Genomic DNA, 11,168 nt, shown 5'->3' on the forward strand with positions numbered 1-11,168 from the left:
ACCCCCAACCTGGAGGACCAGTGTACCGCTCTTCATCTCGCCTTTACCCTTCGACCTGTCCAGCATGGGGGACCCTAACAGGAGACAAATCTCCCACTGGCATAGCTCTAGGGGTCACTGAGACACACAAGCTCCCCGACCACCACAAGGCTGCAATCCAACGAGGAGAATGATTCAGTTTACAGCAGATAAATTGCCCATGCGTGTGTATTATTTAAAATTTCTCACCCCATCTATAAGTTAACTTCATCTAATGAGGCTTCAGGCAGTTAGTTATGATGGCCAGAATACTGAAATGGTTTAACTGTGCAGCCTTTATATATCTTCCAGACCGTTATCAATGTTGATCGGTTGTTACTGTTCAGACCTTATTCTCAATAAAATGAATAAGAACCTCTCTCCCAGATGTCATCTTAAATCAGTAAAATTTGCCATCTGGATCAACAAGAATTGAATATAAAATGCGTTTGGAGAGAGAGGCAAGGAGATATTTCTGGCAATTACTTCATGAGTGATCATTTCAATGAAAGAGATCTTTAGACACAAAATGCTGGATGTAAGGGCCTGTCCCACTTACGTGTCCTTGGCACGCAAATTACGCGACCTCGTGGTCGCCCGCGAAGGTCGGGCGCGATTACATGCGTACGCACAGCCATCTGGAGCGCGTGACGTAATTTGAAGATGGACACAAAGCTAGAGTAACTCAGCGGGACCGGCGGCATCTCTGGAGAGAAGCAATGTGTGACGTTTCGTGTCGAGACGTCTTCAGTCTGAAAGAAGGGTCTTGACCCGAAATGTCACCCATTCCTTCTCTCCAGAGATGCCGCCTGTCCCGCTGAGCTACTCCAGCATTTTGTGTCGATCTTTGGTGTAAACCAGCATCTGCAGTTCCTTCCGACGCAAAGATATTAAGCTTGTTCTTCAGTAGGCTCAGAGTCTAGAGTGCACTGACTCAAATGTGGCGTTAGGGTCAGGATAGTCCCCGAGGAAAGGCATAACAGGATATAGCAAAGCCTTGCAAACATGTTATAAAGCTTCCCACACCTCATAGGGAGTGCTCTCAGGTGGCTGAAGCAGATGGAGAAAATAAATCAGATATAAATATTGATGACTCCATCTGGAAAATAAGTTATTCTGGATGGGCTTAAATGTGGCAAAATGAAGTTGAAGTTAAATTAACACAGTTATAGTCATCTTGTCGACACAATGGTTTCATGAGGCGCTGGAAGTTAATTAGTGGAATCAGACATCTTATGCAAGGAAGGTTCTTCAACCAGAGCAAATCAGGGCCGGCAACAGATAACCTGAGGAAGGGTGGAGTCCACAATGGTCCATTGTTGGTTGGGGAAGATGTGCTAATGACAGAGTTACAAGGAAGCAAACAATGGAAAGCATAGATGACAAACAACTAGTGGACAGTTAATTCATTGCCTTATAAATGCTTCCCTCCAAATTTAAAAAAACGTAGCTTATACAGGCCATTGTAGTGACATTGAATTCAATGAAGTAGGTCTGAAGAAGGGTCTCGACCTGAAACGTCACCTATCCTTCACTCCATTGATGCTGCCTCACCCGCTGAGTTTCTCCAGCATTTTTATCTACCTTTGAATTCAATGAAACACATCATTAATTGACCGATTGAAAGATGCACCACATGTCTACCATCGATCATCCATTCCATTATGTCACTTTCCCAACACACGGGACAATTTACAAAGGCCAATGAGCCAACTAACCTCCACATCCTTGGGATGTGGGAGGAAACATAGAAACATGGAAAATTTTGGCCCTTCGAGCCAGCACAGCCATTCAATATGATCATGGCTGATCAATCAAACTCAGTACCCCGTTCCTGCTTTTTATCCCCCATATCCCTTGATTCCTTTAGCCCGAAGAGCTATATCTAACTCTGAATTAAACATATAAGATTGTTAAGGGCTTGCACACTCTAGGCAGGAAACATGTTCCCGATGTTGGGGGAGTCCAGAACCAGGGGCCACAGTTTAAGAATAAGGAGTAAGCCATTTAGAACGGAGACGAGGAAACAATTTTTCTCACAGAGAGTGGTGAGCCTGTGGAATTCTCTGCCTCGGAGGGCGGTGGAGGCAGGTTCTCTGGATGCTTTCAAGAAAGAGCTAGATAGGGCTCTTAAAAATAGCGGAGTCAGGGGATATGGGGAGAAGGCAGGAACGGGGTACTGATTGGGGATGATCAGCCATGATCACATGGAATGGCGGTGCTGGCTCGAAGGGCCGAATGGCCTACTCCTGCACCTATTGTCTATTGTCCATCTATTGTCTAACTCTCTCTTGAAAGCTGGAGGAAACCCACAGGGAGAACGTGCAAACTCCACACAGACAGCACTCGGGGTCAGGATCGAGCCCAGGTTTCTGGTACTAAGAGACACCAGTTCTACCAGCTGTGCCACTTGTTCAGTAAACTGCATAAGGTCAGAAGTGCTGCAATCTGACACAAGGCAAGGCAATTGGCTTCACAGTTCCATGGTCGTTTGTGCTTTTGTTGCAAATCACCAGAGATCGCAGTCACTCAACAACGCAAGCACCATTTGATAAAATATTCTCACAATGATACTGACACTCCAATCCAATAATAAATTGAGTTTAATTTTTATGTTTTAAAAGTAATATTCTAAATTATTTTACTTTTCTCATATGCATGATGCTATCTTTCTCTCCTTTCATTTTGCTTCACATAACTTTAGTTTTAGTTCAGCATAGAGTGTGGAGACATGTGCTTTGGCCCACCGAGTCTGCGCTGATCAGTGATCACCCATACACAAGTTCTATCCTACTCACTGGAGGCAATTCACAGAAGTCAATTAACCTGCGAACCCGCACGTATTTGCGAAGTGTGAGAACCTGGAGAAAACCCAAACGGTCACGGGGAGAACATGCAAACTCCGTACAGACAGCACCCGAAGTCAGGATCGAACCCGGTTCTCTGGTGCTGTAAGGCAGCAACTCTACCGCTGCACCACTGATATGACTAATTCAGCCCTGTTCTCTCTCTCAAATCACATGGGTTGAGGGGGTAGCAACTTTGTCACCCTTGTTTAATGAACTGACTGGGCGGCTGAACGCTCTCTCGTCCACTAACAAGCGGGTAAAGCATTTGAGACGAAGGGTGAAATTAAAATCTTGTAGCTGAGATTCCGTTTTAATTGCTCAAGCTCAGCAAGCCTTTTCCTCCCCCTAATGATGCACATTAATGGATGAAACGATGGTTCAGAAGATACAGACATGCAACGACACAGGAGGAAGCTGCAGAGCCCATCACATCCATCCAGCCTCCAGCAGAGCATGCCCATCAGTTCCATCACCCCCTCCTTATCTCCCTGGAGCCCTACATTTTTTCTTTCCGACACGCGCATCACTCCTCTTTGATTGTAGAAACAAGGAACTTGTTGAATTATAGACAATTGACAATAGGTGCAGGAGCAGGCCATTTGGCCCTTTGAGCCAGCACCGCCATTCAACGTGATCATGGCTGATCATCCCAATCAGTACCCCGTTCCTGCCTTCTCCCCATATCCCCCGACTCCGCTATCTTTAAGAGCCCTATCCAGCTCTCTCTTGAAAGTATCCAGAGAACCGGCCTCCACCGCCCTCTGAGGCAGAGAATTCCACACACTCACAACTCTCTTTTGGAAAAAGTGACACTTAACGTCACCTATTCCTATTCTCCAGAGATGTTGTCTGGCCCGCTGAGTTACTCCAGCTTTTTATATCTATCTTTGGTTTCAACCAGCCCCTGCAGTTCCCTCCTACATAATTGGTCACAGTCACTTAGCTGATGAATACTGACTAACAATTTGCTCTTTCAGGTGAAGGAATGCTCAGGAAGCCAATATGTTGGCAGGAGAATTGTGAGAGATGAGGTTCCTGCAAATAAAGGCAAAATAAAATTCCAATCACACCTTTCTCTCCAGGAGCCAATTTTATGCTGTTCTTCTTCAGCCACTTTCTCATTGGCCTCCCAAGCATCCCCGCACTTGACAGAGCCAATTGCTAGTCATTGCATTTCTGCTAAACTATCCCGTGACAAATCCCAATGGTGAGTGGAGAGAGGTAATGCCAGGAAAGATGTCCGAGCGTGCTCACCAACCTCCTTCCCAGTCGATTCTTGCAGTGATGAAGGGTCACGACCGGAAACTTCATCTACTCCTTTTCTCCAGAGATTTTGCTTGACCCCCACCCCCACCCCCACCCCCCCTCACCCCCACCCCCACCCTTGCATGGGAGACCATCTGAGTACCTGCAATATTGAGACACTTCCTCTGGATTGTGATGCACCATCAGCCTATGATGCCCAAGCCTCTATATTTGACCTTGGACCCATAACCTCTGAATCATAAAGTGTTGCAATGAAACTCAGTTTGGCGCCTTCATTGTAATTCCTACTCATTATTTTGTGAGATATTCCAATGAGTCCGTAAACTAGAAATTAGCGGGAACAAAACAAATCGAAAGTAGGATGTCCCTATGAAGAGACCACGTCCCATTCTCTCCCTGCTGTCCCCTGCATGATGGAATAACTAGCCTTCTGCTCCATTCACTGTCCCGCAAGTCCTATGCCCACTGGAATTAATACGGTTAAGATGGCAGGCAACCTCCAGCCTTGAACTTGTGACCCAAACTCCACAAATCGAATAGGAAAATGTTTTATCTGCTTGAGCCGTCCCGTTACCGGTCAGAGAACCTCTGTGAACTCTCTTTCTCTCCCTCTGTCAAACGGGTTGAGAGCCGGCACAAATCTTTAGTGTGCTTTCTTTTCGTGGGATCATCTGCAGTTGATACATCTACAAGAAAATAAGTGCCTTTTGCTCAGCATCCCACCCAAAGGCACAGAATAAAAATGGCCATTTTAAAACTCATAAAAGGTTTACGCTGAACATTAAATGTTTCCTGTTTCTAACTTTCTTTTTTACGGTTGGGAACATTACAACTGTTGATTGTAATTGCCTTAGATTTATGGGTTATTTAAATACAGCCAATACAGTTCTTTCCATATCTTTGCACATTTTTATTACATAATTCATTAAGTTATACGACACTGAAGTATTTTGCTTGTAATATGAACCCATTTCATTTGCATAAATCCATTCATTTAAATGAGATTTATGCCCTTGCATCAGTTTCTTTGCAAAATGCATTACCTTTCATTCTTCCCCACTAATCTAAGCAGCAAAAGAGATTTGCATTTATATAGCATCTTTCACATCTCTTTCGGTATGTCCACACACACTTAACTGCTTCTGAAGTTTAGTTGCTCTTGCAGAATAGGAAGCAGCGTTGCATTAATTTGTGCACAGCGATGTGTTAAAGATTAGGGTCTCGACCTGAAAACGTCACCTATCCATGTTCTCTGGGGATAGTTGCCTGACCCGCTGAGTCGCTCCAGCACTTTGTGTCCTTTTGTGCATTCACCAGCATCCGCAGTTCTTTGTTTCACCACAAAGATTGGACAGCCTGGTTTGGTGATGCTGAGTAATGAAGGGTCTTGACCCAAAACGCCACCCATTCCTTCTCTCCAGAGATACTCCCTGCCCTGCTCAGTTACTCCAGTGTCTGTGGTGTAAACCAGCATCTAAACAAAGGATAAATATTGGTTAGGATGCCAGGGCAAACATTGAGTCAGCAGTACAGAGACAGGCCACTCAGCCGCTCTCTTCTGTTTCAAGATTCACACTTCACACGGATCTCCTCCCACCCCTCATGATCTGAACCATCAACACATTTGTGCTGCCCGACCTGCTGAGTTCCTGCAGCATTTGTGTCCATCTTCAGTATAAACTGGCATCTGCAGTTCCTTCCTACACATCTATCCCACTTGTCTACAAAAGATGGAGATGGTAGCAAGTGTTGGCACAAGATTTTATTGTATTGTATTCAAATTTATTGTCATTGTCTCAATTAGAGACAACGAAATGAATTTCCCTTTACAGTCAGTATCATAAAAATAAATAAATAATAAATAGTAAAACAAATTAAAAATAAAATAGAATTAAAAAAAAAAAGCACAAACACAGAAAGTTCACAACACAACATAACACAATGGCACCAAGGTGAGGAAGGCACCATAGCCCAGCCAGCCTCCCCTCCGATCTTCCCAGATGTTCACCCGTGGTCGGGGCCTTCCGAGCACCCGCAGTCGCCACCCCGGGCGGCCCGATGCTCAGGCCCTCTTGCCGGGCTGATAGAACGCCGACGCCGAACCCCGACGGTGAAAATCCTCCTCAGAGGCCCGGACCTCCCGATCAGCCGCCTCCAACCGGAGTCCGCAGCTCCCGAGTCCGCAGGCAGAGTCACAGGACCCCACGATGTTTGTCAGCGCCGCCCGCGTTGGGAGCTCCGTGAACCACAGCTCCATGATGTCGGTGCAGCAGGTCCAGCACTCCGGGCTCCAGACGGCGATCCCCGGTAAGGCATCGCCAGCCCCGCGATGTATCAGCGCTGTCCCGCCGCTGCTGGAGCTCTGGTCGGTCCAGGCAGGAAAGGCCGCGCCAATCCAGTAGGTAGGCCGCTGGGAGGGGGGCGAGGACGCGACTCGAATAATAGTCGCGTCCTCTCCAGGAAGCGACTGAAGGACGGTATCCCCCTTACCGTACCCTCTTCCCCCACATTAAAACATTAAAAAAAACATTAAAAACACACTTCAACATAACAAAGAAAACGAAAAAACAAAAAGATACCGGGCTGAAGGTGGAGGCAGCTGGCACCAGCGCCACCGGAAGTACAACTACACAGGGCAATGGATGAAACAGGATGAAAACTATTCACTAATAATGCACAGAAGCCACATGGTGAATAGTCAGCACACAGTTATGCAGCAATCCCCATTACTGCAACCCCTAGTGCTATCAATAGTGATTTCTCTAACATCAAGTAACCCTTGCATCCCCTCTCTCTCCCCGTCCCTTCCCCCACCCAAGTGGTTGTACCAGCTAAAGTCATCATGTTGAGTCTCATTGTCCGTAACTAGTTTTCACCTAGTCGGCAGCTAATAATGGGCTGTTTCCTTTATCATCATTGATCTGTTTCCACAAATCTTTCATTAATTTGTTCTATATCTCTCTATATCACCATGTATATCTCCCGTTTCCTTTTCTCCTGACACTCAGTCTGAAGAAGGGTCTTGACCCGAAACGTCACCCGTTCCTTTTCTCCAGAGATGCTGCCTGACCCGCTGAGTTACTCCAGCTTTTTGTGTCTATCTTCGGTTTTAACCAGTTCCTTCCTACCCATTCCATTCCTGATGTTGTGAATCTGTGGAATTCTCTGCCACAGAAGGCAGTGGAGGCCAATTCACTGGATGTTTTCAAGAGAGAGTTAGATACGGCTCTTCGGGCTAACAGAATCAAGGGATATGGGGAGAAAGCAGGAATGGGGTACTAATTTTGGATGATCAGCCATGATCATATTGAACAGCAGTGCTGGCTCGAAGGGCCAAAATGCCTACTCCTGCACCTATTTCATATGTTTCTATGTTTCTAACATCTCGTCTAAAAGCTAACAGCTCTGACAGTGCAATGCTCCCCCAGCAACCGCAGTGTCAGTCTAGATTATGAAGCTCAAGTCATTGGGACTTAAATCCACAATCATCTGGATCAGAGGTGAGCAAGTCGCCCACAGAGGCAGGGCTGAACCTTGTGCATCTGGTCTGTTCAGAGATCTGGGAATGTATTGGGATTGCTGCGTCAGTGTGTGTTGACTTGGATAATAAGAAAAGCTAATCAGCATGTACATTTGGAGGAGTTGGTGGGGGTACCTTGTAGCTTTGTCAGCTCTGTGTATGTGGCCACCATTTGCATGCCTTGTGTAAGCAAGCAAAGAATTTCACTGTGCCTTCCTCACAAGTCCTGCCATCCCAGACTGATTCCTGGGATGGCAGGACTTTCATATGAAGAAAGACTGGATAGACTCGGCTTGTACACGCTAGAATTCAGAAGATTGAGGGGGATCTTATAGAAACTTACAAAATTCTTAAGGGCTTGGACAGGCTAGATGCAGGAAGATTATTCCCGATGTTGGGGAAGTCCAGAACTAGGGGTCACAGTTTAAGGATAAGAGGGAAGTCTTTTAGGACCGAGATGAGAAAAACATTTTTTACACAGAGAGTGGTGAATCTGTGGAATTCTCTGCCACAGAAGGTAGTTGAGGCCAGTTCATTGGCTATATTTAAGAGGGAGTTAGATGTGGCCCTTGTGGCTAAAGGGATCAGGGGGTATGGAGAGAAGGCAGGTATGGGATACTGAGTTGGATGATCAGTCATGATCATATCAAATGGCGGTGCAGGCTCGAAGGGCCGAATGGCCTACTCCTGCACCTATTTTCTATGTGCCAATAAAATATTCCATTCCAATCCATTGTATGATGAGGACCCACGTTTAATTTGAACGTGCACCATTGAATAGAGTGAAGCAAGACAATTTGCTTTAGTGTATGTATTTGCAGAACAGACCCACTGTGGTGTTAACCTTCCATTTAAAATTGATGAATTGGCAGGGAATGTTGGGCAATGAAGTAACGCCAAGCTGACAGTTGTGCAAAGAATCTGGCCAATTGTTTCACAAAGCGCTTTGCCTCTTCCAGTCACTAACACAACAGCAGACGGGAGAATAAAGCAGGAATATCGTCAGTTCTTGTTCAGCTTTGCCGCCTCAAAGTAAATCACTTTATTGGAAATAATGGATGAGAACGCAATGATTTTTTAGTTGGACAAATCTGATGGCTTTACAGCGCCACCATGGGGTAGAAGATTGGAACAACATGCAATCGGCCAAACTTGTCCGATGCAATATTAGCAATGGTCTTGGTCTAAAGTTCCTTTCTCTACTATGTATTTTAACATACTTGGCTAATAATTAAGATTATGAATTACGGTTATGATGTCCTATCTTTGGCACCAACTGCACGGAACAACTTTTGCCGATACCGACTGATACCATGGCATTCCGAGAGCCACATGGGATTTCTTCATGGTCAGCGGGCTCTGTCTGGTGGATGCTCTCAGTCCCACGTCCATCCGTTGTCCTCTCTAACGAAAGTTCAGCACTAATTTGTTTTAGTTTGGTTTATTATTGTCACATGTACAGTTAAAAGCTTTTGTTTACATATGATGAGTGTTTGATGGCTCTGGGCCTGTACTCACTGGAGTTTTAGAAGGATGAGGGGAAGAGGGGAATGTCATCAAATTTACCGAATGGTAAAATGCCTGGATGGAGTTGATGTGGAGATGTTTCCACTAGTGGGAGAGTCCAGGACCCGAAGGTACAGCCTCATATTTAATGGATGTACATTTGGAAAGATGAGGAATTTGTTTAGCCAGAGGGTGGTGAATCTGTTGGTTTCATTGCCGCAGCTAGCTGTAGAGGCCAAGTCATAGGGTATTTTAAAAATGGAGACTGACAGGTTCTTGATTAGGACGGGTGTCAAAGGTTATGGGGAGAAGGCAGGAGAATGGGGCCGAGAGGGAAAGAAAGATCAGCCATGATTGAATGGTGGAGCAGACTCGGTGGGCCGAATGGCCTAATTCTGCTACTTTGACATGAACTATCCAGTCAAAGAGGAGATTGTACGTTTCTTCTTCCCTGTGGCACTGCGTCAGTCATTTCATTCAGCTATACAAACACAGTCTGTCTGGTGGTATGTGGAGAATTTCAGCCCACTGTACTGCAGCAGGATCTGCACCCTCCATGCAAGAACAGCCCATAACCTGCGTAAGTGGGGGATGAGACAGCCCTGCTCACAATTGCGGACATCTAGACCAGACCATCCTGCACATCGTGAATGACCGCCCACTGAGACTTTTCCCTGGGGGCATCAAAGCCATCCACCCAGTAACTGATGCTGTCCCAGCCTGGATGTCTACCCTTGATCTGCAACTTTAAGCTGTGCACGCCATGCGCAAGAAGAAGTCTGTACCTCGGTACACGCGACAATAAACTAATGACCAAGAGCGATTTGCTCTCTCGAAATTATTGTTTGATCCAGAAATGGGCAAAAGCTTCCAAAACACAACTCTCTACAGGAAAAGCGAGTGCAGTTTGCAAAGAGGAACTGAAATACAAGCACCGGCTGAGAGGAAGCAATGCGGAACTGCAAGAAGCTGATTACTGATGACTTAATCAATCACCTTAAATCACACAAAGCCCCAAAACCACATTTGCAGGCATGGCAGAATGAAAACCAGAAATTGCACAATACTAGTGTGTCACGATTGTATAAGTGGAAAATTAGTTGGCAATATTAAACAGTGGTGAAGGTACAGCTACTTAGCATATCCAAGCAGGAGTCAATGGATTTTTGGCTATTATAAGAATCAAATGCTATGTCACGAATACCGGAAGGCGGTATTGAGGTTAAAGCTTAACCATGAGCTCATTGAATGGTGACACTGCAAGAGTTTTCATACATCTACATTTTTAAATGGATCACCAAAATATTAAATTATGTATTCGGCAATCTGGGCTAACGAGCACACGGGCATTCTATACTTGTTGAGCTACAGATTCCTAATTAAGCTTGGTTCAAATGTAAAACCCAATTAAACTCAATATTGAATTCAACAGTTTCAGATGACCAGCCTTTCCTGTTTGTGTCAGAAACGGCGATCTCTAATACAAAGTCACCAGTACCTTGCATAATCCATTTCGCTCTCCGCGGTGGTTGGTTGACCCAAGTATTTCCAGCATTCGCAGAGTCACGCAGCACGGGAACAGACTCATCGGCCCAACTCATCTCTGCCATTAATATTTTATAGATGAGCTAGTCACATTTGGACCAAACCCTCGTAACATTTCCTATCTACATGCATGTCTAAATGTATTTTAAACGTTGCCATCGTACCCAGCACCACAGCCCCCTCTGGCAGCTCATTCCATGTACACGTCATCCACTGCATAAAGAAAAAAAATTGCCCCTTGGGTCTCTTTTAAATAATTTCCCTCTCATCTTCATCTTCAACCTATGCCCTCTGGGGCTAGACTTCTCTATCCTGGGGAAAAAAGACTGTGACCATTTACCTTATCTATTCTCATGATTTTGAATACTTCAAAAAGGTCACCCTCTATCTCTTATGCTCCAGGGAAAAATATCCCCAGCTATATCCTTATAACTCAATCTCTCGAGTCCTGGTAATAATAATGG

This window comes from Amblyraja radiata, chromosome 37, assembly GCF_010909765.2.
Source record: "Amblyraja radiata isolate CabotCenter1 chromosome 37, sAmbRad1.1.pri, whole genome shotgun sequence".
Classification (NCBI taxonomy): Eukaryota; Metazoa; Chordata; class Chondrichthyes; order Rajiformes; family Rajidae; genus Amblyraja; species Amblyraja radiata.